Source organism: Terrapene carolina, unplaced genomic scaffold (assembly GCF_002925995.2).
Source record: "Terrapene carolina triunguis isolate 2854851 unplaced genomic scaffold, T_m_triunguis-2.0 Scaffold42, whole genome shotgun sequence".
NCBI lineage: Eukaryota > Metazoa > Chordata > Testudines > Emydidae > Terrapene > Terrapene triunguis.
This window is the reverse complement of record NW_020664393.1, coordinates 64,230,133-64,256,207: the sequence shown is the minus strand read 5'-3', so window position 1 is coordinate 64,256,207 and position 26,075 is coordinate 64,230,133.

Genomic DNA, 26,075 nt, shown 5'->3' with positions numbered 1-26,075 from the left:
TAAACTGAACAGATTTGATCTCGTCATTACTGAGAGATAAGAAATAAGGAACCCTACCGTGTTATTTTTTCAGTCACTTTTCATTAGTGAAAACTGAATGTTAATGTAAAGTTTTTTGGGATCATTATCTTATTTTACATATTAATGTAAACTTCATCAATAGCTATTATTTAACTAACTTTCACTCTATGCATCCGAAGAAGTGAGGTTTTTACTCACGAAAGCTCATGCTCAAATAAATCTGTTAGTCTTTAAGGTGCCACCAGACTCCTTGTTGTATTTAACTATGTAACTTTTTCTATAAATAAAGTCATTAAGTGCTCACTTACGTTGCGGAATAAGGGCCTGAATTTCCACATTTGAGGAGTTTCACATCCAGAGTTTTGATTCTGTCTACAGAGTATTCTGGAGTCCTTCCAGTCTGGGCCAGGACTGAGGGAAAATTTGTGGAGAGCATCACAGTCCTGTTTGTGTTTACCAGACTTGATTAAGAATCTCTTTGATATTCATTAAATAATGTTGTACCAGGACTGACACTACACTGCTGTCTGCAGAGATGGTGGAAGCTTCAAAGTTCAAACCTAGATTTGAACTCCCACCACCTTAAAGGGTGTTTCGATCTGGCGGGGGGAGGTTGATACAGGCTCCATAATAGTTTCCAACATGTGCAGCACACACACATTGGATATTTTTATATCTCATGCTATAATGTACTTGGTGTCTCTTTTTTGTTAGGGAGAAATGCTTCATTAGAGTCTCCCTGTAATTATTTTACTCTATACTACCACAGTAACATGTTATCTTCCTCTTCGGGTAGAATCACACACAAATGCATAGGTATAAAGTAAATAGCTAGTTCTCAGCATCTGGCATGTTATGTTATGTGAATATATTGAAATGACATGTGGGTAACTAGAGAAGGGTGAACTGGTTCAGCCTAAATAAGAATCAGCTCCAACCTTTGCTCACCACAAAAGCAACCTAACCCAAACCTTCTTTTTCCAATTTGGATTGGTTCAGAGAGATCAGCTGTTTCATCTGTCAGCTGGTGGCCAGACACTAGAACAGACATAACTAATTAGTACATTCCCTCATTTGGAGGTTAAACATACCTTGTGTGCTCCCTGCATGTTATGGCAGTTGAGACTCAAATCAGGACCCTTGCAGTCTGAAGGCAGCAGCTCTACCAAAGTGACCCAAGGCAGCTTCCCTCTGGTTAAACTAGTAGCTGATGTATTAGTCTCAGCTGGAGATTTCTCTTTGGTGTTTTATAACAGCACACAACTCCCAGCAAAGCTCAGCCCCTGGTGTAACCCCTATCCCACCCCTCATTCAAAATCTGGTGATGAGTCCCAGCATTCGCAGTCACCACCCAGCTGGGCCTTGCTGCTTCTCTCTTAAAATTCCCCAGCACCCGAGAACTTTTCTGCTTTGCTGCTTCCTAGTGTGCACAATGCAGCTCCAGAACCCATCAAATCATAGAGCTGGAGTGTACTCTGGGGCTTCAGTGATGTGCTATGTACTTGGGGATGTGATTAAATAGGGAAGCAGCAGAGGGAGAGGAAATTTAACTAGAACAACTGAAGTGGGGGTCCCTCCTGAACATCACACTTGCTGCAAAGAGGAGTGAGTTGGGGCAGAATGTGCAGCTTTGTCAAAATAAACGCATGTGCTTCTCTTTGCTTTAGCATTTATTTTTTGTACCCATTTTTCAACCTGATCCCACCATGGGCAACAAATGTGCTGATTAACTTTGATGAGCTTTGATACCAGCAAAGAGGGGTCCAAAATCAGAGGAAAAATTAGAGTAATAGAGAAAAGATGTATAATTAAGACCAAAAGGATTCAAAAAAGGGTTAGACATTTAAATTCGCAATGAGAACATGAGACAACTTTTGAATAGAAGGAATGTAAACTCACATGCGGCCACATATGTCTATGAATGGGGAAAATAATAACTAGCTGTTTCAGAGTAAATCTCAAAGTGATTTACAAAGGGGGTCAAAATCATTATCCCCATTTCACAGGTGACAAAACTGAGGCACAAAGAGGTGAAGTGACCTATCCAGGGTCACCCGGAAGATTAGTGGCAGAGACAGGAATGAAACCAGGATCTCCTGAGTCCCAGTCCAATGTGCTATCCACTAGTGGAGCCAACAAACAATGACAAAATATTTAAAGAAACCTACAAAAAATGCCTTCTGCTGCTTTTCAAAATAGATTGGATTTCAGAAACCCAATTTGGTATTGGTCATTATGAAAAACTGAACATTAAATATACATTTCCAGAGATAAATGAGTCATTCTAAATGGAAAAGGTAATGCTGCAGTTCCTAATTAAGATGGTATAAATGGTTCTCTGGATGACTTTTTATTTATGCCAAACTGTGGACTGATTATGTGTAAATGAAGTTTTTAATATCACTGAAACAGTAAATGTATTTCTACTCTCCATATGTCAAAGCTGTAAGACAACTGGAATGGCTTTCTAGAAACCTCGTTTTCTGACAGGCCATGCCCATTTTTTTATTGTTTGTACAACCCAGCTCAAACTTTCCCTTGCTGAGACACTCCTTGTCTGTAACAGAAATCAGCTGCTGCTGAAACTCATTCCCTAATGATCTCATGACACAGACACCATGATTTCCAGCTGAACCTTGGTGTGAGTAATAGAACTCAGAATCATCTGCACCAAAACGACAGACCTCTCCCACATTAGCTGCCTGCTGGAGAGGTGAAAGCCTGTAAAAGTATACGGATCAGATTCTAATACCTTTACACATGTCTGGTAGCAATGTATAAGTAGTTCAACTGAAGTCAATGCCAGTGCCTCTGGAGTAAGATGCTACCCAGTGTGAATAAGGTAGCCAAATCTGCCCCATTGTGTTTAACAAACCTCAACTTCAGTTTGTGACATTAAAACATTTGGGGTCACAAAACCTGAACTCAACAGAGTTTGTTCTTAGTACCAACATGTGAGAGCCTGATCCTGCACCATTGATGTCAGTAGGAGTTTTGCCATAGATATTGATGAAGCCCCCAAGTGAAGAAGAGGTATTGTTGCTCAATGTGCAGTACAATCCCAAACCTGTTCCTGGACATTTTTGATAACCTGATTACATTTGCTGAACACTAATAGGCATCTGTTCTGAGACCTTTTAAAGGAGTCTCACTACCTAATTGTGTGTTTATGTTCACCTGCATCAGGCTTATGAGAATATTGCCATTTGTCTACGTTTAGTTCACACTTATAATGCACCTGGAAAGACATAGCCCACATTTTCCTTGACAGTAAACTAATACTTTTAATAAAGATACAGGGCCAGATTATCAGATGGTGTAAATTTGTACAGGGCCAGATTTTCCAAGGTATTTAGGTGCCTAAAGATGCAGATAAGCACCTATTGGGATTTTCAAGAGAGCTGAGCAGGATGTGCATCTAAATAACTTTGAAAATATTGCCTATAGTTTACAAAGTAAGTGGAGCAATACCAATTTACATGAGCTGAGAATCCCATCGTTGGAATGAAAAAATTAACATTTCATATGCAAAACCAGATGGTGAATCTGGAAATATCTTCAGTGCGCCAGATATTGAGCCTGATCCTGAGAGTGCTGAATGTCAACCTCTCCCACTGATTTCACTGGAAGTCATGGATATTCAGAGCTAGCCAAGAGCAGGCCAATTCGATAGTTAATTGTTGTACAGAATAACTCTAATTTGTGTTATGAGAAACGCTCCCCTTTGAAAGAAGAATGAAGAGGCAAGGCAAAACCAGACAGCTTTAAGCAGAATTCCTGGTTTCCTGTTGAACGGTGGCAGGGAAAACCAGCTACTGGAATCACCTGATGGCTTTTTGATAAGAGAGAGAGGTGTAACAGATTTCATCACTTTGGCGGTATGTGGCCAATTTATCAATCTTTCTTTCATTGCTTTGTCATAAGAGCTCAATGATATAAGCTCACACACATTGTGCTGTAGGAAATGCATATACCAGCTTGTCATATATGCAACTAAGCAAAACTGTTTAAAACAGCTTTGGCCAAAAAAAAAAAAAAAAAAAAAAAAGGATAGCTTCCTTTTTAATAAAATGTATTTGTTTATAGAATTAACATGGGCTTTTTAGTGGAAAAGGCTATTTTGTCCATTTATTTGATTATTGTAGCAATAATAGATTGATACTTTGCATGCACATAGTGTTCTTTTGCTGAGGATCTCAAAGTGTTTTAGTAGCACTCATTTATTAAGTCTCACAATGCACTTGTATGCTATGTAAATTTTATTATGCCTAGTTTGCAGAAAGATAATCAAGGTGACACAGCAAATCAGTCACAGAGCTCAAAGAAGAACCCAGGAATCTAGACCTCCAGTCCCCTAATCTAGCCACATGAACTAGAGATCTCTAGTAGAAAGGGTTCAGTGTACTATAGTCTCCATTTAAGAGTTCAACATTTTTATTAACATTTGCCTCCTGAGGTATCACCAATGGAACCTGAGATATCACAGTTAATTCTCATTCCAAATATAGGGAAACATGGATTTCAACATTTTAAGTTGTGCATGCTGTTAGACTGGGTAAGAATGTGATATCACTTAACGTCCTACTTCCCTCTTAATGTCTCTTACCCACTTCGTTCATCATGTCTTAAACAAATGGTAAGCTCTTCTGAGCAGGGGCCATGATTGTGTGTGTGTTTGTATAGTACCTAAAACAGTACTGCCCAAATACTTCAATGGATCCACTCAAACCCACCAGCCTCCTGTCCCCTGAATAATGTCATGTATGGCCACCATCAGAGGTGAGATCCACATTGCACAGAGAGTGCATGCTTCCTCTAACCATGCCTTTGTGACCATAGAAGACCAAGCTAGATTTGTCCTATAAGTATTCCAATAGCACCATAAATGTACAAGGCAATTTACAAGTCCCAGAATAAGGCGCAGTCCCTGCCCTGAAAATCTTACAGTCTGAGGGGCAACCTACAATACTCACTGAGACAAAACTCCACTTGACTTGGCTCCAACTGTCTAATTGCTTAGCCTTGCATAATGAAACAAAGCTGAGGATGATCATCATCCAGTTCTAATTTAGCATAGTGCTATAGGTCAAGTCAGTGGGCTCACACGAATGCAACTAAGAGCAGAATATGGACTTCTGTGTTCCAATGATGTGAAGCCACAGTTCTTTTAAGTTAACAGACTTTAAGACCACAGATACTACTATGATCATCTAAGTCTGACCTCTGTTATAGCATAGATCAAAGCATTTCATAATTCCTGCAGTGGAGAGAATTTTTCTTTCTTACTATCAAAGTCAATACTATCAGGCTGAAAAACTTGTAGTTCTAGACATGGAGGTAATGGGGCTTAGTTTGTTATTTATTCAATTATGTCCTAGAGAAGCAGTGTGAGTAGAGGCATAGGAATCAGTTTTATCTTTTCAAATCTCCCTCAATTGTCTTATTATAGCAGTGTTTATGATCTGGCCCATATTTATTGCATTCTTCACTAGTGTAGCCTTGCATTCCTTACTTGATGTCTGCCATGTGTTGGTCATTTCTTGAAATACATAGTTATAGTTTCTTTTCTCCACAGTTGGACAATTAGCTGATACAATGTAGGCAGTTTTAGAAACATCAATTCAAACCATCAATAATAAAGGTAAGGTGCTGATAAAATAACAGTATCAAGAGGAAGACGTGAGTGATAGATTTTGCCTATCAATACAATCACAGTAAGAGACAGTAAACAAGCAAGTTCGGCAAGGTTCTTAAGATGACAGCAGGTCCTCTAAATTATTTTCTGGATTTTTTTTAAAATGAAAAGTGACTTATGTCTGACATGAAGGGGGGAGAAAATCCAAAACAAAGAAATTTTATTTGTTTTTTTCCCCAGATGTGAAGTGAGCAAAAAAGCAAACTTCACTGATTGTGGGTCCAGAGTCTTCATAGACTTATTACTGGTCAACACCTGTACTTCCACTGTTTTGTGTCTGCTGCATGAAAGCAGGTCTGTTCAATATCTGAGCAGGTAATATGAAGGCTATGCCTGAAGCCACTGCTTTCTGTTTGTGCAGGCAAGAGGTACAAAGCGAACATTAAGCAGGCACTCTGCTGTATACCTGATCGGTGTCTGCTTCATGTCTGTAGTTCTCATATTTGTTTTATACCTGTTCCAGGGGCCGTTTTTTTTTTGTTCTCTCTTTCTCTCCCCTCCCCCTCAGGAGGGGTAAAACTGTGGGGGTGGGGGAAGACTGTCATCTTTGGAGAGGTTTGGGTAAACCAAAGGAGAAGCAAAGCTGAGCAGTTCTCTCAACTGCACTGTGATCAAGATGCACTTTAAACCAACCCCCCACAGACTTTGAGAGACTACAGTTGAGCTACACAACCCCAGAATGACTATTGCCAGTGTTATTAAGATCCTAGGAAATTAATACAATTCTAGCATGGGGTGGGGGGAGTTATGTTTCTTTGCATGTATCTTTCCTGTTATTGATATTTATTTTGTGTGCTAGGCATCTTACCAACAAATCTCTCTCTCCCAAAGAGTTTACAATCTAAGGGCTAGATTCTGCTTTTAAGTGGTACATAAGAGACAACTCTAAGGCACAATCCCCCTCTCTGCTTCCACTGCATTCCAAGAGGAGACATAGGGAGGGGCGATAGGTGCAAGCCAGTAGCTATTTACTACTCTGTTTAAAATTACTATCCTCCCTGCCCCCCACACACCACCCTTATGTCTCCTTCTCCCTGTAAAACTCAGTTCTACTCCAGTGTCTACAAGGAATTAGCCCTCTAGTTAAGGCTAGCAGAGGGGCAGCTGGGGATGGAAGACCTTTATTATTTCAAGGAGTTATATATACAGATTGATTGTATGTTCTTATCCCTCGTCCCCTCCCTCTCTGCACTTTATATGCCACTTGTCTTCTTAGACTGTCAGCTGTATGGTTGAGAGGTTTCATCCTTACATATGTATGGACAGAACCAAGCACATTATGGGAGTTGCTGGGAAAACAATCATGATATTGGTAACAAAGATGCAGTGTCAGTCATTCTAGTTACCAGTAATATGTCATTTTCTCTCAAGTTCTCTATGGAAGTAAACAGTAAGAGACCCTATGTCCCAAATAATTTAAACAGCCTGATTCTCATTTGCACAAAGGCCCTCGTTTTTGCCGGTCATGTACAGTAAAGGGCCCCTAAAGGGGACAAAAATATTTATGCCCATTTTAAGGAGCTTTTACACTACCAGAGTGGTCTAAAGGGGCCTTTGTGTAAATGAGAATCAGGTCCAAAAATTTGAGGTTTTCCTCAGACTATGGGAGACTGAATGAACTGTAGAGGGAAGAAGAAATAGGAAAAGGAGATTGACTATTGTCCTGAGGTAAAATTTTCAGAAGCTCCTAACTTGTTTTCAGAAGTGACTTAGGAATTTAGGAACTGAAAACCCATTTACTTTCATTGAGTCTTAAGGCTTAAAATAACTCAGGTGCTTCTGAAATGTTTACACAGTGATTTTTAGTTTGATAACTTTTTAAATCCAAATTTAAAACTTTTGTAATGGTGGTTAGGAGTGTGATTATTTATGACACTTTTATACCGGCAAAAGCCCTAGTGTAGACTCAGCTTATATCAGCAAAAAAGTGTTTTTGACTTGATACCTTACTTTGTTCAGGCATCTGGTATAAACTATAAACCAGCAAAAGCAGCCTTTTGTCAGTATCAGGTGCACTAGGAGGGTTTGCTGGTATACCTATACTGCCAAGCCTTTGCCAGTGTAGAGTAGGGCTAAGCGATGTTAGCAGTTTGTGAAATGGGGCACATTAATGCTGCACTAGATACTGAAATCCTTTAGTCAACACAATGGGTACAGCACTGCCTCTATCAGGGCAAGTTTTCTTTCCTATGTGCCTCATCACCCACTTAGAGGAAGTGGGAAATCTCCTTGCCCCTTCAGTTCTCTGCTGAGATGTCCCCAAAGGGTACAATTCAATAATAACAATGCTGGTGGTTTTTATGTCGTCACTACCTCTATATGGGGGGATGGGAGCGGGGGTGAACACCAAGCAGCAAGCAATTTTGGTCACTACTCACTTAGGCTGGATTTGAACCAGTGACTAGGCACTGTAAGGCTGCATTCATTATCAATCTCCTATGCCATCCTATACCCAGAATGCAGATTTTTACAGTAATTCAGCATAATGAGAAGTGTCTTGTATAGGATATTAACCAGACAGGCACTCTGTTGGTTGTTCTAAGGATATTTTTTACTATTCCTGATGCACAGTGAATGGGTTTCCCAGACTTGTCAGTTAAATTATTTTCTAAATGTGTTCTTGTGCTGTATGTCAGATCAATGCAATAATGGTGATGATGTTCCAGCTATTTTTTTTTAAAGTTATGAATTCCAGCACTTCAGAATCCTCTGGATTTCAGTTAAAACAGACATTGTCAAGATTATCCAGAGGATCAATCCACAGTAAAGAAAGATTATAAAATGAGTAATGTTTCCATTGTGTTTTTGTCACAAGACAATACCATACTTCAGAAATGCAGAAAATATTAACTCCACTTGATCAGATGATTGGGCCTTCTTGGAAATCAGCCTTAGAGACACTCACAGAGAATACCAGGAAAATAATATAAATGTGGCAGTTTGTAAATTCCAGATTACAATCATGCTAAAAAAACCAAAAAAACATTGGGCCAAATTCTCTCATCAGTTGCATATGTGTAATCCCACGGAAATCAATAATGTTGCACACGAATAACTGAGGAAGACTTTGGCCCAGGATACGGAAAATATTGATAGAAAATGATGAATTAATTTAATTTGGCTTGGATATGAGTAGTAGCTTGTGGAATGAAAAGTGGCTGAAGGACTGCAAACAAAAGCATAAGACAAAACACTGACGCATGGAGTTGTGGGGAGGTCTCTCTCTAGCGAGGTATTGCAGGGTTCTGATTCAGTCTGGTTTTCATTAACATCTTCACTAATGATCTAGAAGGAGTAAGCAGCATGTTAATGCAATTCCCATATGATACAAAATAGGGTGGAGTTGTGAATACCAGTGGTGAAAGAGGAATACAAAGAGACCCAAGTACTGTTCAAGATTTCCATTGACTTCACCACTCTTCGGATCAGGCCCTTGGAGAGATTAGTCTCGGGCAGAAAATTACAAAATGATATTCAGCAAGGAAAAATGTAAACAAATGCATCTTAAAAAAGATTATCCAAGGCCCAATAATCAGTGGGAAGGAGAATCATGGAGAGCAGTAACATTAAACAAATAAAACATAAGTTTGCAGTGCATTACTGAAGGAAAAACGGTTAATGAAATTTTGAACATTAAAGGGAGGTAATAGTCTCTCTTCTGCAAATGGGACTGGTGTCACTAGGCCTTAAAGACATTCTGGAGAATTACCAGGAAGAGCAACAAAAATAGTAAGGGAACTGGAGAGACCAATTTAAGAAGAAAGATTAAAAGCATCTATATATAGTGCAGTTACACCAGACTTGTGTAGATGTATATTACACCTAATTATAACTACAAGGGAAAGGAAGAGAGACGTAGTCCAAAAATAATATGAAGAGTGTAAATACCCAGGAGAGAGAGGAGTAATTTAGCATAAGGCATAATTAGGAGTAATGGGATGAAATTAAGAAAGGAAAAATATTCCCCTGGAAAATATTTGCATCCTTCTACAACACCCTGATGGTAATTACCATCAAAAATGAACTGAAACAGATCCAGCCTTTAATATAGAGGAGGTAGGCAAGTTGGTCTTTTGGTAGACACACCTTCTAGACAGATTCCAGTTTTCTGGTCACACGCACATAGAAGTTCACAGAAAACCTTTGAGTGTTTTTAATAAAATCTCCACCTATTATAAGGCCACCATTCAACAACTTCCTAACAAAGAGTACTATTCATTCCAAATAATTACAACAAGCTGCAATAAAATGCATACTGATACTCATAAAAGAAAGACGTAAAATGAGGCTAAAGACAATACAAAAAAATAAAAGAGATTGTCAAATTCAAGCTGTGATTTGTTCTCTCTCTTGATCTGTTTGTGAATCCCTGGGCACAAGCCAATACCCTGTTTATAACACACACAAAATACTGACAAATAGCAACAGTTAGAGCTACTACCATATTTCACAGCACCGGAAACATATATTGTCTTTCTCCCTGCCCAATATACCGATACATGTACAGAATAATTCTTCCTTAGCCAATCACACACCTAATTATGACATACACTGTTGTTGCAATAACATCTGATTGTAATGGTAACAGATAATGATTAGGGCTGTCGATTAATCGTAGTTAACTCACATGATTAACTCAAAAAATTAATCATGATTAAAAAAATTAATCATGATTAATCGCAGGTTTAATCACACTGTTAAACAATAAAATACCAATTGAAATTTATTAAATATTTTGGATGTTTTTCTACATTTTCAAATATTTGATTTCAATATACAAACAGAATACAAAGTGTATAGTGCTCACTTTATATTATTATTTTTGATTACAAATATTTGCACTTTAAAAATGATAAACAAAAGAAATAGTATTTTTCAATTCACCTCATACAAGTACTGTAGTGCAATCTCTTTAACCTGAAAGTGCAACTTACAAATGTAGATTTTTTTGTTACATAACTGCACTCAAAAACAAAACAATGCAAAACTTAAGAGCTCAGTCCTACTTCTTGTTCAGCCAATCACTAAGACAAACAAGTTTGTTTACATTTACGGGATATAATGCTGCCTGCTTCTTATTTACAATGTCACCTGAAAGTGAGAACAGGTGTTCGCATGGCACTGTTGTGGCCGGCATTGCTAGGTATTTATGTGCCAGATATGCTAAACATTCGTGTGTCCCTTCACGCTTTGGACACCATTCCAGAGGACATGCTTCCATGCTGATGACGCTCATTAAAAAAATAATGCATTAATTAAATTTGTGACAGAACTCCTTGGGGGAGAACTGTATGTCTCCTGTTCTGTTTTACCCACATTCTGCCATATATTTCATGTTATAGCAGTCTCGGATGATGACCCAGCACATGCTTGTTTTAAGAACATTTTCACTGCAGATTTGACAAAATGCAAAGAAGGTACCCATATGAGATTTCTAAAGATAGCTACAGCACTTGACCAAAGATTTAAGAATCTAAAGTGCCTTCCAAAATCTGATCGGGACGGAGCGTGGAGTATGTTTTCAGAAGTCTTAAAAGAGCAACACTCCGATGCGGAAACTATAGAACCCGAACCACCAAAAAAGAAAATCAACCTTTTGTTGATGGCATCTGACTCAGATGATGAAAATGAACGTGTGTCAGTCCGCACTGCTTTGAATCATTATCAAGCAGAACTTATCAGCATGGAAGCATGTCCTCTGGAATGGTGGGCGAAGCATGAACGGACATATGAATCTTTAGCACATATGGCACGTAAATATCTTGCCACACTGGCTACAACAATGCCACATGAACGCCTGTTCTCACTTTCAGGTGACATTGTAAACAAGAAGCGGGCAGCATTATCTCCTGCAAATGTAAACAAACTTGTTTGTCTTAGTGATTGGCTGAACAAGAAGTAGGACTGAGTGGACGTGTAGGCTCTAAAGTTTTACATTGCTTTATTTTTTTGAGTGCAGTTATTTTTTTGTACATAATTCTACATTTGTAAGTTCAACTTTCATGATAAAGAGACTGCACTACAGTACCTGTATTAAGTGAATTGAAAAATACTATTTCTTTTCTTTTTTACAGTGCAAATATTTTTAATTAAAAATAAATATAAAGTGAGCACTGTATAGTTTGTATTCTGTATTCTAATTGAAATCAATATATTTGAAAATGTAGAAAACAAAAAATATTTAGATAAATGGTATTCTATTATTGTTTAACAGAGCGATTAATCATGATTACTTTTTTTTAATTGCTTGACATTAAAAGCCCTAATAATGATATAATACCAACTATCTACTGCTAGATAATGATTCCTGTCTTTGTAGGTACTCCAATCATCCCCACCAGCATAGTATCTATGAGCCTCACAAACATTAACAAAATTATCCCCATAATTTCCTGCGTGGTAGAGAAGCATCATTATAATCATTTCTAGGATGGGAAACAGAGGCACAGATTTACAAAATTATTTAGGCACCTAAAGATACCAATTGGTGCCTCATAGAATTTACAGTCAATAGAAGTTCAACGCCTAACTTATTCTGATATTTTTGTAAATCCTACTAGATGCCAAACTGCATCATTAGGCATTTGAAAATTTGGCCCTTGGTGACTGGCGAAGCTCATACCAGAAGTTTATGGGAGAGCAGGAACTGAACCTAGCAGATATGTAGGTAGGTAAGGAGTCACTGCTCTATAAGATCACACTAAATATCAAAGAGTGTTGAGCATGTTACACACGGGTCTTCAGGTGATGTAGATCAACTTAGCTCCATTGTCTGCATCAGCTGAGAATCTGGCCCAGCATGTTTACAACCATCTTACTCCTTATGTAGGGCCTGATTCAAAGGGGGCTCTTAAGCATGTGCTTAACTTTAATTTTAAGCAAATGCTTGAGTCCTTTGCTGAATGGGAGCCCAAGACCATTCGCAATTTCTAATTACAGAAACTGACGGCAGCACCAAAACAATGTAAACATAATTTTCAAATCAAAAGTTTGCTATCCCATTCCTTTTTAGATCATTCTACATGTGCAGGAAACAAAATATGTCTGGGGGGTGAAATGTGTTTTGGAAACTTCTAATTCCCTCCAACTTCAAATGGAATCTGTTTTAAAAAATATAAACATATTTAAAGGTATAAAGATATAAGGGGGAGATTAGAAAGTCCAGCTTGGGTCTGAGTCCAACCTCTCTTACATTTCTGTAAATCAGGAGCAATTCCAATGAAGTTTAGTTATTGGGAAACCCATTGTAAGCAAGATCGGAATCAGAGTCCTGTTTTTTTCCCTTTAAACAACTATATAGTTGCTGAAATGCTGGGCCTAATCATCGTTTACACTAATGATTAACACTTAGGCTTTATATAGCTCTGGCAGTCTCAAGTTGCCTTAAAGTGGGCATAGAGTAACTGTAAATGTAACTTAAGGTTCCTTTACATTGCCAGAGTGGTGCTTAATGTAACTGAGAGTTAGGCCCAATGTGGTAATAGGGGCCAAATGAGTACCTAAATAGACAAACATCGTCAGACAAGATTAGGTACTTCAGAAAAGGGGTGAAGTGACAGGAACAAGCAGGCTGTGTTAACCCAGTGAGGATTCTATCAAAACAGAACTCCCTAACTCTGTTCATCAGGATTGTTGGCATATGGGTATACTACACAATCAAACAAAAACGTGTTAAAAGAATGTTATTTAGGTTACAAAGTCACACAGTCAAAAGTTAGGAAATGCCAGATTTATAGCTGCCCATGCAACCTTAATTCTGCTTCCTTTTGCATTCATCCTGTTGACAGACTGAGGCAGGGGTCCTGTGGAAAAAATAATATGGCATCATGTAGTTAAAGCCTTTACACCATAATGCACGAGGGGGCAGAATTAAGGTTGCTTGGGGAACAATGGATGTGTGAGATCTTGTCAGAGAAATGGCCACAAGAATATTTTATAATGGAAAATGTTAGGAGACCTAAGGATAGGGGCTGCTATCATTACTGTGCAAAGGATCTGAATGAATAATTTAGAACAGTCATTAAATGAATTTAGTCTCTTTTTCACTCAGAATATCTATGAGAAGATCATGATTTCCTTGAATTATTTGCTACTCTGTTTTATTCTATGAATTCACAATTTGAGTTGTGTTATTAGGTTCTGATAAGATGAACAGTCATGTGGTATTCGTAGGAGTGCACTCACTACAGATGAGCCTCGTGGCTGGGCATGAGGTAGCAGCTCTTTCATCTTTCACGCCCACTGCTACTGTTCACTCTAGTTCCCCTCTTCTTGCAATTCAGCCCTCTGGCCAGGTCACATTTTAGTCCTATCCCTTTTGGGGTAACAAGAGTCCAACCAAATAATAGTCCTAATCCTTATGTCTGGTCTTTGGCTCTCAACTCTGGGCCTCCATCATCCCTGTAAACCCTCACTCAGGGCTTTCAGTCATCTTTACCCTCTTCTATGGGCTCCACACAACCTTCCCCAGTGGCTGGTAGGGAAACCAGGTGCTCCCACTACACTGGGTTCCAGTCCAGGGATCCTATAAGCAGCAGCCAAGGTGTGTTCCACCAGACTCCCTGCTGCTGCCTTCCTGGACTACTACTTACTGTAGAGTTCCCCCCCAGGCCTTCTGTCCAGCCCTTTTCCGGGCTCTTGTAATGAGCAATGCCTCACAGCGGTTCTCCCTGGAGGTCTGATTCCTGCCCTAGGCTGTGTTTCCAGTCCATCACAACCCTCATATCAGGACTCCTGAGAACTAGCTCCCTCCAATGTTCCACTCTCCAGGCTCCCCCACCTGCAAGTCCTACCCCTGCCATGCTCCTCCAGGATCATCCTCCTGCTCTTGGGGTCAGCCTCTCCCCCCTAGTTGGCCTTTACCTCAGGGCCCCTCATGAGACTTCTAAGTAGCAAAGTATCCCAGCTCTGGCCAGTTCCATCACAACATTCTTTGCATCAGCTCCTGATGCTCCTTCCTGCGCTTGTGCTATCTACCACCAAGAGGATGGCTGTGGAGTTCTTCCTTCTCTCCTGCAGCCGCCGTTGTCTTCTCCTCCTCCTCCTCCTCCTCCTCCTTCTTCAGTTTTGTGGCATAGCAGACTCACTTCCTGAATCTATGACTTCCATGCACTGTACTTTGTGTCTTTTTCATGACTTGGAGTCTCACACTTTTCCCGGTATTCTTAAAGAATTGGGCCCTATTTTCCTTGTATTCTCAAACGATGTCAGGAAAATTTTTGTTACTTTAAGACCTCTGAGTTTTTTTATATAAACACCTCCTTTCACTGGTACAGTCCTTACAATCCCAAAGGATATGATCTGTCATTTCCTGGACCTTACATGTTACTCATAATCCATCTTTTTGCATGTTAATTAGAAATAAATTGCTATTTAATCCCAAATGCCCTGTTACAATTCTAACTAGAGCCACTTCACTCTTCCTTTCAGAGCTTTGGATTATATATATCAACATTGTCAATTGTTGGGCATATTTCTTAGAATTTTCCCCCCATTTGTTTCGTTTGCCCATAGTTCTTGCCATTCTTTCCTGAGCTCATTTTTGATTAGGTGTTTAAATTCCAGTTTGCGTAAGGAGATTCCTAGATCAACTTGTTCATGATTAATAGCACTTTTGGCCTATTTGTCAGCCCTCTTCTGTTCCATACTTCCTGCCTTTATAGCACTTCCCCACTCTTCTCCAGCTGGGCCCCATATTTAATTATGCCTGGCCAACACTCTGGTGCAACCAGGCGGGTTAATTGGCCTCTCAGGTCCATATTAACCCTGTCAGTGCCTGGAGAGGGTGTACACCCCTTCACAGTATTGTTTCTGTTCCCTGATTGCTTGTGCATGTAAGCACTACTGAGACAGATATTCGCTCATGCTATTTAAGAATTAGATTACTTGCCAATACTCACTTACCATGGAAAGTGAGGCTACCATAATTTGGTAACTTGAATGTACACGAAAAGTGAGGACAAAGGGGCAAAGTAAGGACACTCTAGAAGTGAATTCATTTTTTAAAAATTCAGCAGATATTATTGGAAGTACCATGGTGTTCAGCATGATATAAATACTTAGATTAGATACACAAACAGGAAGAAATTTATTCCAAGATTAGAATTGGGCCTACCATGTAACAAATTAATGTTTTATTATATCTGAATGATTAAACATCACTATCAGCCAGAGCTATAAAAATGGGAATTTCTTCTCTGCAGCCAAACATAGATTTGTTTTCTCCATTATATCAGATTGTTGCACGATAACTTGTTTGCTTGTCTCCAATTCGCCCACATGTCAGTATTTAACAAGTAACTCAGGCATTGTCTCTTTCTGAAATAATCATTCCAACACCTCAAGGGAAATCCTGCTGCATACGACACTGAGTTGCAGATCACCTGTGTTCATTAAAGAGCCAATGGCATTTTTCACTGACAGGTTGTTAATCCTGATGTCTTTAGTATTCTGGGAGATTACATTCGAACTTCCTAAAAATGATCCTGCATTTTCAACCAGACACAGTACTAGTCCTTCTTTCCTGTTCAAAACTCTTTATATAATGATCCGGTACACTGTCAGATAGATGCTGCTTTCCATTTGAGAGGGGCATTTAACTAGGGATTCCTGCAGAGTATGTTGTCCCACTAGGAAGGAACAAGTCTCTCCCCTACTCAATGGCATTCAACCTTCATTGTAGGAAAATTTAGGCCTTATCCATGTGCAAAAATAGTTTTTAGTATTTATTTTAACTAAAATTGGTTTTTAAATCAATTTCATTAAGTCACTGTGGAGAACTGGTTTATATCAGGTTTAAAATGACCCAATTAAGCTGAATGGTACGAACCAATTGTAAGTGGGGGTAGGAGATTTGCACTGGTTTAACTAAATCAATTTTTTAAATGATTTTTATGTAAAGGGGTGCAATTTTTATGCATAGATAAAGACATAAGTTAGTCAGAGTGAAATTATTCTTCCATTCTTATAATTTTTGCATTGAGTTCAGTGGGAGCAGGTCCATGAAGTATATAGAGAGTTTATTGAGGGCTTTGAAATCTTTCAGAATATGTTATTTTGTAGGCCTCAAACCTTCTCCAACCATCTTTCTCCACTTCTAGTGTATGTGCAGGAAGGGGTGCGGGGTCTGGGAGGGATTTTGGGTGCAGAAGGGGGATTCTGATCTGGGGTGGGGGGTTGGGGTGCAGGGGGGGTGCAAGGTGCAGGCTCCGGCCGGGAGGCACTGACCACAGGTGGCTCCCAGCCGGCGGCACAGAAGGGCTCAGGCAGGCTGTCTGCATTCTGTGGCCCCATGCTGCTCCTGGAAGCGACTGGCTGCTGGCACGTCTCTGTGGCCCCTGGGGGTGGGGTACAGCGTGTCTCTGTGTGCTGCCCACACCCACAACTGCCACCCCCATAGCTCCCATTGGCTGGTTCCTGACCAATGGGTGCTGCGGGGACGGTGCTGGAGGTGGGGGCAGCACGCAGAGCCGCCGCCTACCCCCCCACCCCCCGCCAGGGGCCACAGAGACATGCTAGCAGCCGGCCGCTTCTGGGAGCGGTGTGGGGCCATGCATGCAGGCAGCCTGCCTGAGCGCCCTGCTGCGCCATGGGACTTTTAACAGCCCGGAGTTGGAGATCGCTGCCTGTGATTTATTTTTGCAGGGCCCTCCTTGAGCTGGGGCCCTGGGCTGCAGCCCCTAAAGCCCCTGCCTTAATCCGGCCCTGTTGTCCATATGAAGGAGGCTCACTATATGTTCTACCCAGGAACAAAAACAATCTCTCTGCCTCACCCTTCATTTCACTGCTATTTTGTGTAGATTGAAAGTTTAGAGGAAATCATTCACAAAGACAATGGAAGAGCCTCTGAAGTTCTGAGTGGGGAAGGCCTGTGCAAAGATATGGGTTGCACAGCAATTCTTAAAAGGGTCATGACTTGATTTAGATCTTCAATTGCATAACACAACTAGAATTTAAGGTTCTGGGATCTCAAGCCTCTTTCTGAACTTCATTATTTGTTATATATTCTGTATGCCAGCGAATTTAGAAAATACTATAAAAGTTTAATGCATTTGTGATATTAGCCCATTCATAATAAATATTACGGGGGGAAATATTCTGTAGATGATTTAGCGCGATCTGTTTTGCTGCCAAGCAAACTGGAAGGGGCGGGGGGGGAGGGTTGCACACAATTCCATTAATACATAACATGGTTTACTTCATGATTTATAACTTAGCTCTCTGCATCGGAATATATTAAATGTAGTTAAAATAAATAAAACTATAAAACAATTAAGGAGATTTGTGCTCACTGATTTGTTCCTGTTTATGAATATACAGTGTTAATATAAACAGACAGGGGGTCCTCACTTTACCCTTTTATCGTTTCCAAATGTTGTTATAAGATGGTAACCCCACTGAAAACAAACAAAAGAGTGTGTCATGTAAATGTAACGTCACTCTAATGTTGCAGTAGGTCACATTAGCTTTGATAAATGTGGCATTTTCAACTATTACTTTTGCTGGAAAATTCTGTTTGCAAATGTCACAAAAACACAAGCGACAAAAATCCTTGTGTTGAAAAGAAGCAGAAAAGATATTCACTGTTCACTTTACATACGTCACAAGACTTTGGTATCATAAGTATTTTCAGGATTTCAGTTCATAAAACAATTCTTTGGCCTGTTTTCACTTACATTCATGTGTCCTTTTTACAAACAGGAGGCATTTGATCCACTGAGACTATCATTTGACTGCACTTCATACCGTTCTCCTTTTGTAAGATGCAGAAATATGTACATACCATTCTCTTATTATTTCCCACTGCCCAGTTTGCACAATTCTAGGGTTGTTTCAGTGTAGACAGCTAGGAGAAAGGTTGTAAGAGATAGTATACATATTTATTATACTAAGTTGAAATTGGAATACTGTACAGGAATTTCTAGTAGAAAGTTCAATTGATTAAATCTTGAAGTGTTAGCTAAGGCCTGGATGTATAAAAGAAGTTAGGCACTGTGAAAATGAGCATCACAGTATGTAACTTTAGGCACTTAGAAAGTTACTGCAATTCACAAAGTCTGAGTTCAGTGCCTCGGTTCCTTATACAATGAATGGGGAGAGATGTGGCCTCCACAGACCGTGATTCACAAAAGTCAACATACTAGGCAGGGATTCACCTGAACTAGCCAATGGGAGATGCTGACAAGAGCGGTGTGTGCAAAGCCCTGCCCCTGTCATGAAGACAGCATCTAAGTCCATGCTGCAGGAAGGTGCCTATCTCCATTAGCCATTCTTAGCTGTCATCCCTGTCCTGGAGTTAGGCATCTATGCTGTTTCTTGCTCTCTAACCCAAATAACTCTTCAGGTATTTATCCAGACTGCAACAGCTTCACTAGGTAAGACAGAGAGCCCCCTCTCATCAGAATATCCCATTACTCAGTGGTTACAGCATTTACCTGAGAAGCATCAAATCCCTGTTCAAATCCCTTCCCCTGTGGAGGTGGAACTTGAACTGGGGGTTTCCTACATGAATACCCTAACCACTGGGCTAGCACTTAATGCCTCCTCCCCTACTTCCAGCTTGTTTGTGTGGACTCACCTGAGAGAACCAATTCAGTGGGCATGCTCAGAGGGCACCTACCAGATCAGGCCTTGTATGTGAGTTAGGAGGCTGAACTCCTGTCTTTCTCTGGTTTGTGAATCATTTTGGGGGTTAGATAGGCATCCAGATGCCTAGAGTAAGGCAGCAGTGAGCATGCTCAAAGGCAGAAACATAGGTGCCTAGGGAACTTTTTTCTGCAAAATTTTAGGTGCGAAGTGAATGTAGGCACCTACAGGGTTTAGTGGCAGTTTTGTCCGTGTCAGTGGTCCTGAAACTGGGAGTTAGGTGCATAAAACAGAGATTTAGGCACTTAACTCCTGTGCATCCAGGCCTAACCTCCTACCATGAAGTGGCAACAAAGGGCTCAATCCTCCATGTACTCTGAAGTCAATGGTTGCAGGATGGGCCAAAGATTGGGAAAATAAGAAAACAAGGCATTACTAGCAATCCTAGACCCTCACTAGCCACCAGGAACCAGGAGTTCTAACTGTGGCCCTGACACTCCCTTTAGTGACTTGGCCAAGGATTTAGGGCTTGGCTACATGAACAAAGACTGTGGCAAACTGGGATGTGAATGTACCCTAACTAGCCTGCTGCAGTGTGTGCCCTCCTGATGAGCTTGAGCAGTTCATTAATGCACTTTGAGCTAGTCCCATTTCAAAGAGAACTAGATCAAATCACTCTGAAGAACGGTTAACACATGCGAGCAGGGTGCACATGGACAGTAAGACCGCAGAAGGCTAGTGCAGAATAGATTCACATCAGCCTGCCATGGCCTAATTGTTCATGTAGACAAGCCCTTAGCTGCTTCAAGTTTCCACATATATAAAAAGGAGATAAGTCATACTTACCTGTGGTATCTACAGTACTGTATCTTGAAGGGTATTGTGAGGATTAATTAATAATTGTAAAATACTTTAAAAGTGAAAAGCAATGGTTATACAATATATACTGCTATTATAGTAGACATGCCAAGGGTTCCTAAGTAGCCCAATGAAAGCTGGTCAGGTGATCTCTCAAGATCATTTACATGGGTCACAGTGGGAAGGCACTCTTTAGTATAGAACACTACCTCAATGCTTCATTAAAATCAATACATTACAGAGCTTACTCAAGCAACAAATGGGCCTTATAAATGCCCCCTAAGGTCTCATGATTGGATCTTCTTTTGCTTTGTTTCACAATAGGACTAATGTTCATGGAGTTGTAATAGCATGTAATAAGCAGCTTTCGATATTAGTAAACCTTTGACCACAGAAGCCATGTATTACCTTATGTATTCCGCCACTGTGCTAATTAGCCTGAATGTGATAGCCTTACTCCTTGAGAACTTCACTGGGACTGGGTGTGGTATAAGGTATTTCATGCTGAGAAGTGTCTCACAATTTGGTCCTAAGTATTTTTAAAATGGTTAAATAAATGTGATGATACTTTCCAGTAATTTATTTTTGGTTGGTTCGAAAAGGCAAAAGGAAAAAGATAGATAAAAGGAACGCTCTTCATTCTACCAATATATTCTGCTTTTTCACTCAGCATAGACTACTGGGAATTGGCACTGTAATTTGTACTGGGCTGACGGTCTTTTTTTAATTTTCAGGAGATAATAAGGCCCATACTGATGTAAAAATAGGACATCTAGTTCCACAGCACAAACGACAGGAAGAGCTCGAGAACAACAAAATTAAAATCAAATACTTTCTGTACAATTCTTTAATGGTCTTTTGTATTATGGTCAAGCTTCCCACAGAGTAAATACAACCCATATTATATAAATATGATCACATGTAGATTCATTTAATTTGACGTTACCATCAGAATAGAACATTTCACACATGGGAATGCAAACTCCAGCATGGGAGCAAATTAACTGCCCACAAATTGTTTGCTAACCATGAAGTTTTCCAAAAGAAATCTCTAAGGTATATCTTTACCAAGGGCACAGTATTAGAACTCTAATACCACATGTTTCCATTTGAACAGATGGCAGTGAAAGGTTTGACTGCAATGTGTTACTAGTTAAGAGAAAAAGACTTACTGATATAGATCAAGGGGACTGTTTAAATTTATTTAGAGGAATGGTGGTTTGTAATCCATTCATGCTTGCAAGTGTAATTACTTTATAATTACTTGTAAGTGGATAGCAAACTAGAAAGTTCTATGGCTTTTTGCTCCGGAGAGTGTAGCTTATCTGCTATTCCAATCTTTTCTTTAATGTGCTAAAGGATGTATTAATCTAGGTTCATCTGCTGTTGAAATGAGACATGTTTATTAATCATTTTCATTTTTAGAAAGTTGTTTAGAGGAAGCCACGTTTTGTGAACATTCTGATTCTTAAAGTAACTGAAAATCATTGGCGAATTGCACTTCTTTTATCATAGGTTGAATTGAAGTACAATATTTAAAATGTGAAAAATATATTACTATTCTGATTTATTTTTGGTACTCCAGTAGTGCTCACAATGTGCTAAACATCATTCATACACACACAACAGTGCAGGTCCTGTCCCCAAGTAGGTACAGTCTTAGGCCCTGATCCTGCACTGACTAATATAATGGTGCACTCCTATGTCTGTATGGTTCTCTGGGTAGATCAAGTCCATAGATCCAGCTCCCTCCTGCAGATATTTACACACATGCTTAATTTTTGAAGGTGGGATTTTCATAAGGACAAAAGTGACTTAGGAGCTTTTGAAAACCCCACCCAAAGTCATTACGACCTTTCACATGCATAATGTTAGCCACATGCATCAACATTTGAAGGTTCAGGGTCTAATACATATTAGACCAGATTCTCATTTAGTCTAAGGCCACTTTACATTGATCTGGCAGTTTAAAGAGCCCTCAAATACAATTATATTTACTCATTTCAATGCCACGTTACTCTGACAAAGTGGTATAAAGGAGTCTGAGAGTATATGAGAATCAGGCCTGATATCATTTTTGGCTTCAAACAGGAAAACTACGCCAATATATCAGACAATGTTATTGGCAGAGCTGGGCAAAATACCTGGTTTTCACCAAAAAATGCAGATGCAGGTCATCTGAAACATTTAGTGAATTTATGTCGAATTCATCTAATTATTTCAGTCAAAAAAAATGTGAAAAAAAATCAAAACATAGTGCTTTGACATTTTTAAAACTAAACGTTTTGATTTTTCAATTTGAAAACTTTTCATTTCAAAAGTTATGGCAATTTTATCAAAAAAAATTGTAAAACATTTTAAAAAGCTTACAAAATGTTTTGCTTAGCCTGAAACAATTTTTTTTCAGAACAGCCAGTGACCTGAAAAATCAGTTATTCACACAATTCTAATTGGTGGAGCTTTGGAAGTATAAGATCATCCTTGAATCTCAATGCTCTAACCGTCTAAGCACCAAATGTACTCCCATGGTGTGGTTGAATGGCTCATTGTTCAAACTTTGGGAAATTTACCTTTATTCTGATCTTAATTTCAGTCCACAGTTTTCTTCCTTTTAAACACGGAGCTAGTCCTTGAAAGAAATGATTTGAAAGAGCATTTAAGATTTATATTATTGTAATTACCTAAATGTGGTCAAGAATAGATAAAAGCATTTTAGGGCTTTTTAAAATTGCCAACAAAATCTTACATTAAATAAATAACCCGATGTAAAGAGACAAATTTCCATTTCCCATATATAGGATTTTAGTGGGATTTCAAAAGCACCTGATTTGAGACCATGAGACCCATTGACTTCCAATAGCACTTACATGGCTAACTACTTCCAGCATGATGCAGAATTTCACCCTCAATTACTCTCAGAAGAATTATAGTTACTTTCCTTTGTAAAGTGCTTTGAAAACTATGGATGAGCAGTGCTACATAAGATCTAGAAAATGTTTTATATCATTTAATAGCGATGGTGGATAAAATTTTCTAACATGCATAAGTGAGGCTTCTAAGTCTCATTGAAAGATTCTTTAAACAATGTTATCCAATTAGTTGGGTTATATACAAATTTAACTGGGGGTTCTACCTAAATTATTGTAAAAATCTACAGACTAGACTTTTTTAGAGAATGAGATCCTTGCTTTAGGGTATTTGAACCATCATAGAAAGCTGTCAGAGCTTTTCTTTAATATTTTGGTTCGTTTTGGATATACTCATGCATCTAAGCTGGATAGGAGCAGAGAGAAAATGCCAAGACTTAGATCGGCAGTCAGCCTGGCTCAGCTGCTCTGAGCAATATGCTTTCTCCACCTAATTCCCTGGGTAAGCAGGGCAACCAGTGAACCAAATCACTCTTAGTTACATACGTGCAACTCCTGCTGTGTCCAAAGGGGAGTTGCATCAAAGTGACTGAAAGGAGAATTTGGTCTGGTGAATATATTTACTCTCCTTAATTTGTTTTGTGGCCAAAAAGCTATTTTAAAATTACCAGTTCCTTAATACTTTCCAACTCCTGCCTGGACATATACAGTTGACTGCATACTATTCTGGTTTCTCCTATGCTCTGACTGGTCACTGGCAAATAACCACAAAGAGAGAGGGAGGTCTATGGATTACTAGGCTGAACAGAAGATTGTCTTCTTCTAAAATAGATGTGTTACAGCCTGTGTGCTATAAGACATTGCATATCAGGAGAGGAATGATTCTTTCTATTTAAGCAGCTTTTGCAAACAGTACATTGACTTTCTGGGTAATTTGTGCAATAATATGGACCTTCCCATGGATGGAACTTATTATTTTTTTTAGCAAAGTCGAAGACTTGTGGAGCTGGCAAACTAGGTGGGCTTTCCTGATGGCTTGCTGATCTCAAGACAAGTGTGGATATCTCATAGCTTACACAGCTGTAATGTTCTTTTACACTCAGTCTGGACTATCACATGTGCTGCCACAAAACGTTAAAACATCAAGCCTCAAATGTTCTTTTGTTCCCCTTTCCTTCTTGTGTATGTTTTACTCGGTAGCTTTATTTATTTTCTTAAAATATTTCCCTTTTGTTTGCATTTCTTGGTGGAGGCCTCTTCATGTTTTTCTAAATAATCTTCTTTTGGTCCCTCTGCCAGCTATATTGCACTAGATTAACCACAAGTGAGTTCTGAGGGCTTCCATTTCTCTAAAGCTCTGGGGGTGTTACTTAGGAACCAAAAAAAAAAAAAACCTTTATATTTGCCTCTGAATCTAAGCACTTCAGCCTGGGTGTATTCCTGAAGAAGAGAAATATTTTATAACACTGTTTTCTTCCCTTTTAGCTATCTGCGTAACTCAGTGGATAGCTTTATGCTGGTATCTGCATTGCAGAAATGCATAGTTTTTGTATTGCAGTGAATTACACTACTTCTTTCATATTGCAATGACATGCACTAATGCCCGTCAATGGATGGACTCCAAACTTCCCTACTCTGTGTCGTAGTTCCCTATGCTGCTAACAGCTAATGGATACAGCACCGATGCAGCTGCACCACTGTAGCACATCTGGTGAAGACACGCTATGCCAACAGGAGAGTGCTCTCCCATCAGCATAATTATTCCACCTCCATGAGAGGAGAATGCTATCTTGGCAGGAGAGTGTCTCCCGCTGACATAGCGCCAGTGTGGACAGCACTTAGAATCATAGAAGATTAGGGTTGGAAGAGACCTTAGGGGTCATCTAGTCCAATCCCCTGCTCAAAGCAGGACCAACACCAACTAAATCATCCCAGCCAGGGCTTTGTCAAGGCTTAAGTCATTGTAACTTGTGGCACCTAGGGGGGTGTCTTTTTCACACCCACGAGCGGCATAAATTACATCGACTGAAGCGGTAGTGTAGACCAGCCCTAAGTATTAGGTGGTTTGAAGCAGGAGAATCCGAGCACTGTTTCTGCTTTCCCTGTGTACTTCCAGTGGGTCATGGTGTGAAATGGAGTGACAACTATGTATATCCCAAGTAGTGTCAAAATTGTGACAATATTATGTGATACTAGAGAGGAATAGGACAAATAAGACTTTATAATCAAGGTATTTAAAAATTCAAAAACAATACTCAGTTGAGCAACTTACATCATGAAAATTCTTTCTGTACAGCAGGTGTCTCCTTCAAGGAGGAAACAAAAAATATCTTTATAAGGTCATTAGCATTCCTAAGAGCCCACTGGCATTTTGCAAAAGACCATCATCCTAAGCTTGTGCTTTTTTAAAAAAAAACCCAATAAGCTTAAAGTTGTTGGCTTGTTGAAAATCTCCTTCAAAGAGCTAAATACCAGCGCCTCCTGAACTAACAATAAGACATGTTTTACTAGTAGTGATGAAACATCTTCTATAAACACTCCCTACCTTACTAACCATCCTTTTCCAGTATTGATTCACCACTGAAATATTTGTGTCACTTGAGTTCAAGTACATGAAACTAAACCTTTCATTGCTTGAAGCTGTATGAGTGCCACTAAAAGCAGCATGCACTTCAGCAGTTAGTGAATTAAATAAGCAAAAGCATGCTAATGGTCTCTCTGAGACCAGTGCAGCTGACCTTAGAAAGAGAATGATAATAAAATGAAGAATACAAACAAGGGATGGAACTACGGGCCTTTTACGGGTCAGATCAATAGAGCATGCTGGGATTCAGTGTTACATATAATATTTGTCAGGCCACCTTATATAGCCATGATACATAGTGACTGCCAGACTAGCAAGGATGGAAGGTTGTGTGCCAGCATTATTCTCTTTGTTCTGGATTTAGATATGTATATAATTTTGAGCTCATACTAAGGGGGGAAATTTGGTTTGCTTGCTGCAGCTATTATTAAATTTACCATGTCGTGAGCACCTCACATTGCTATTT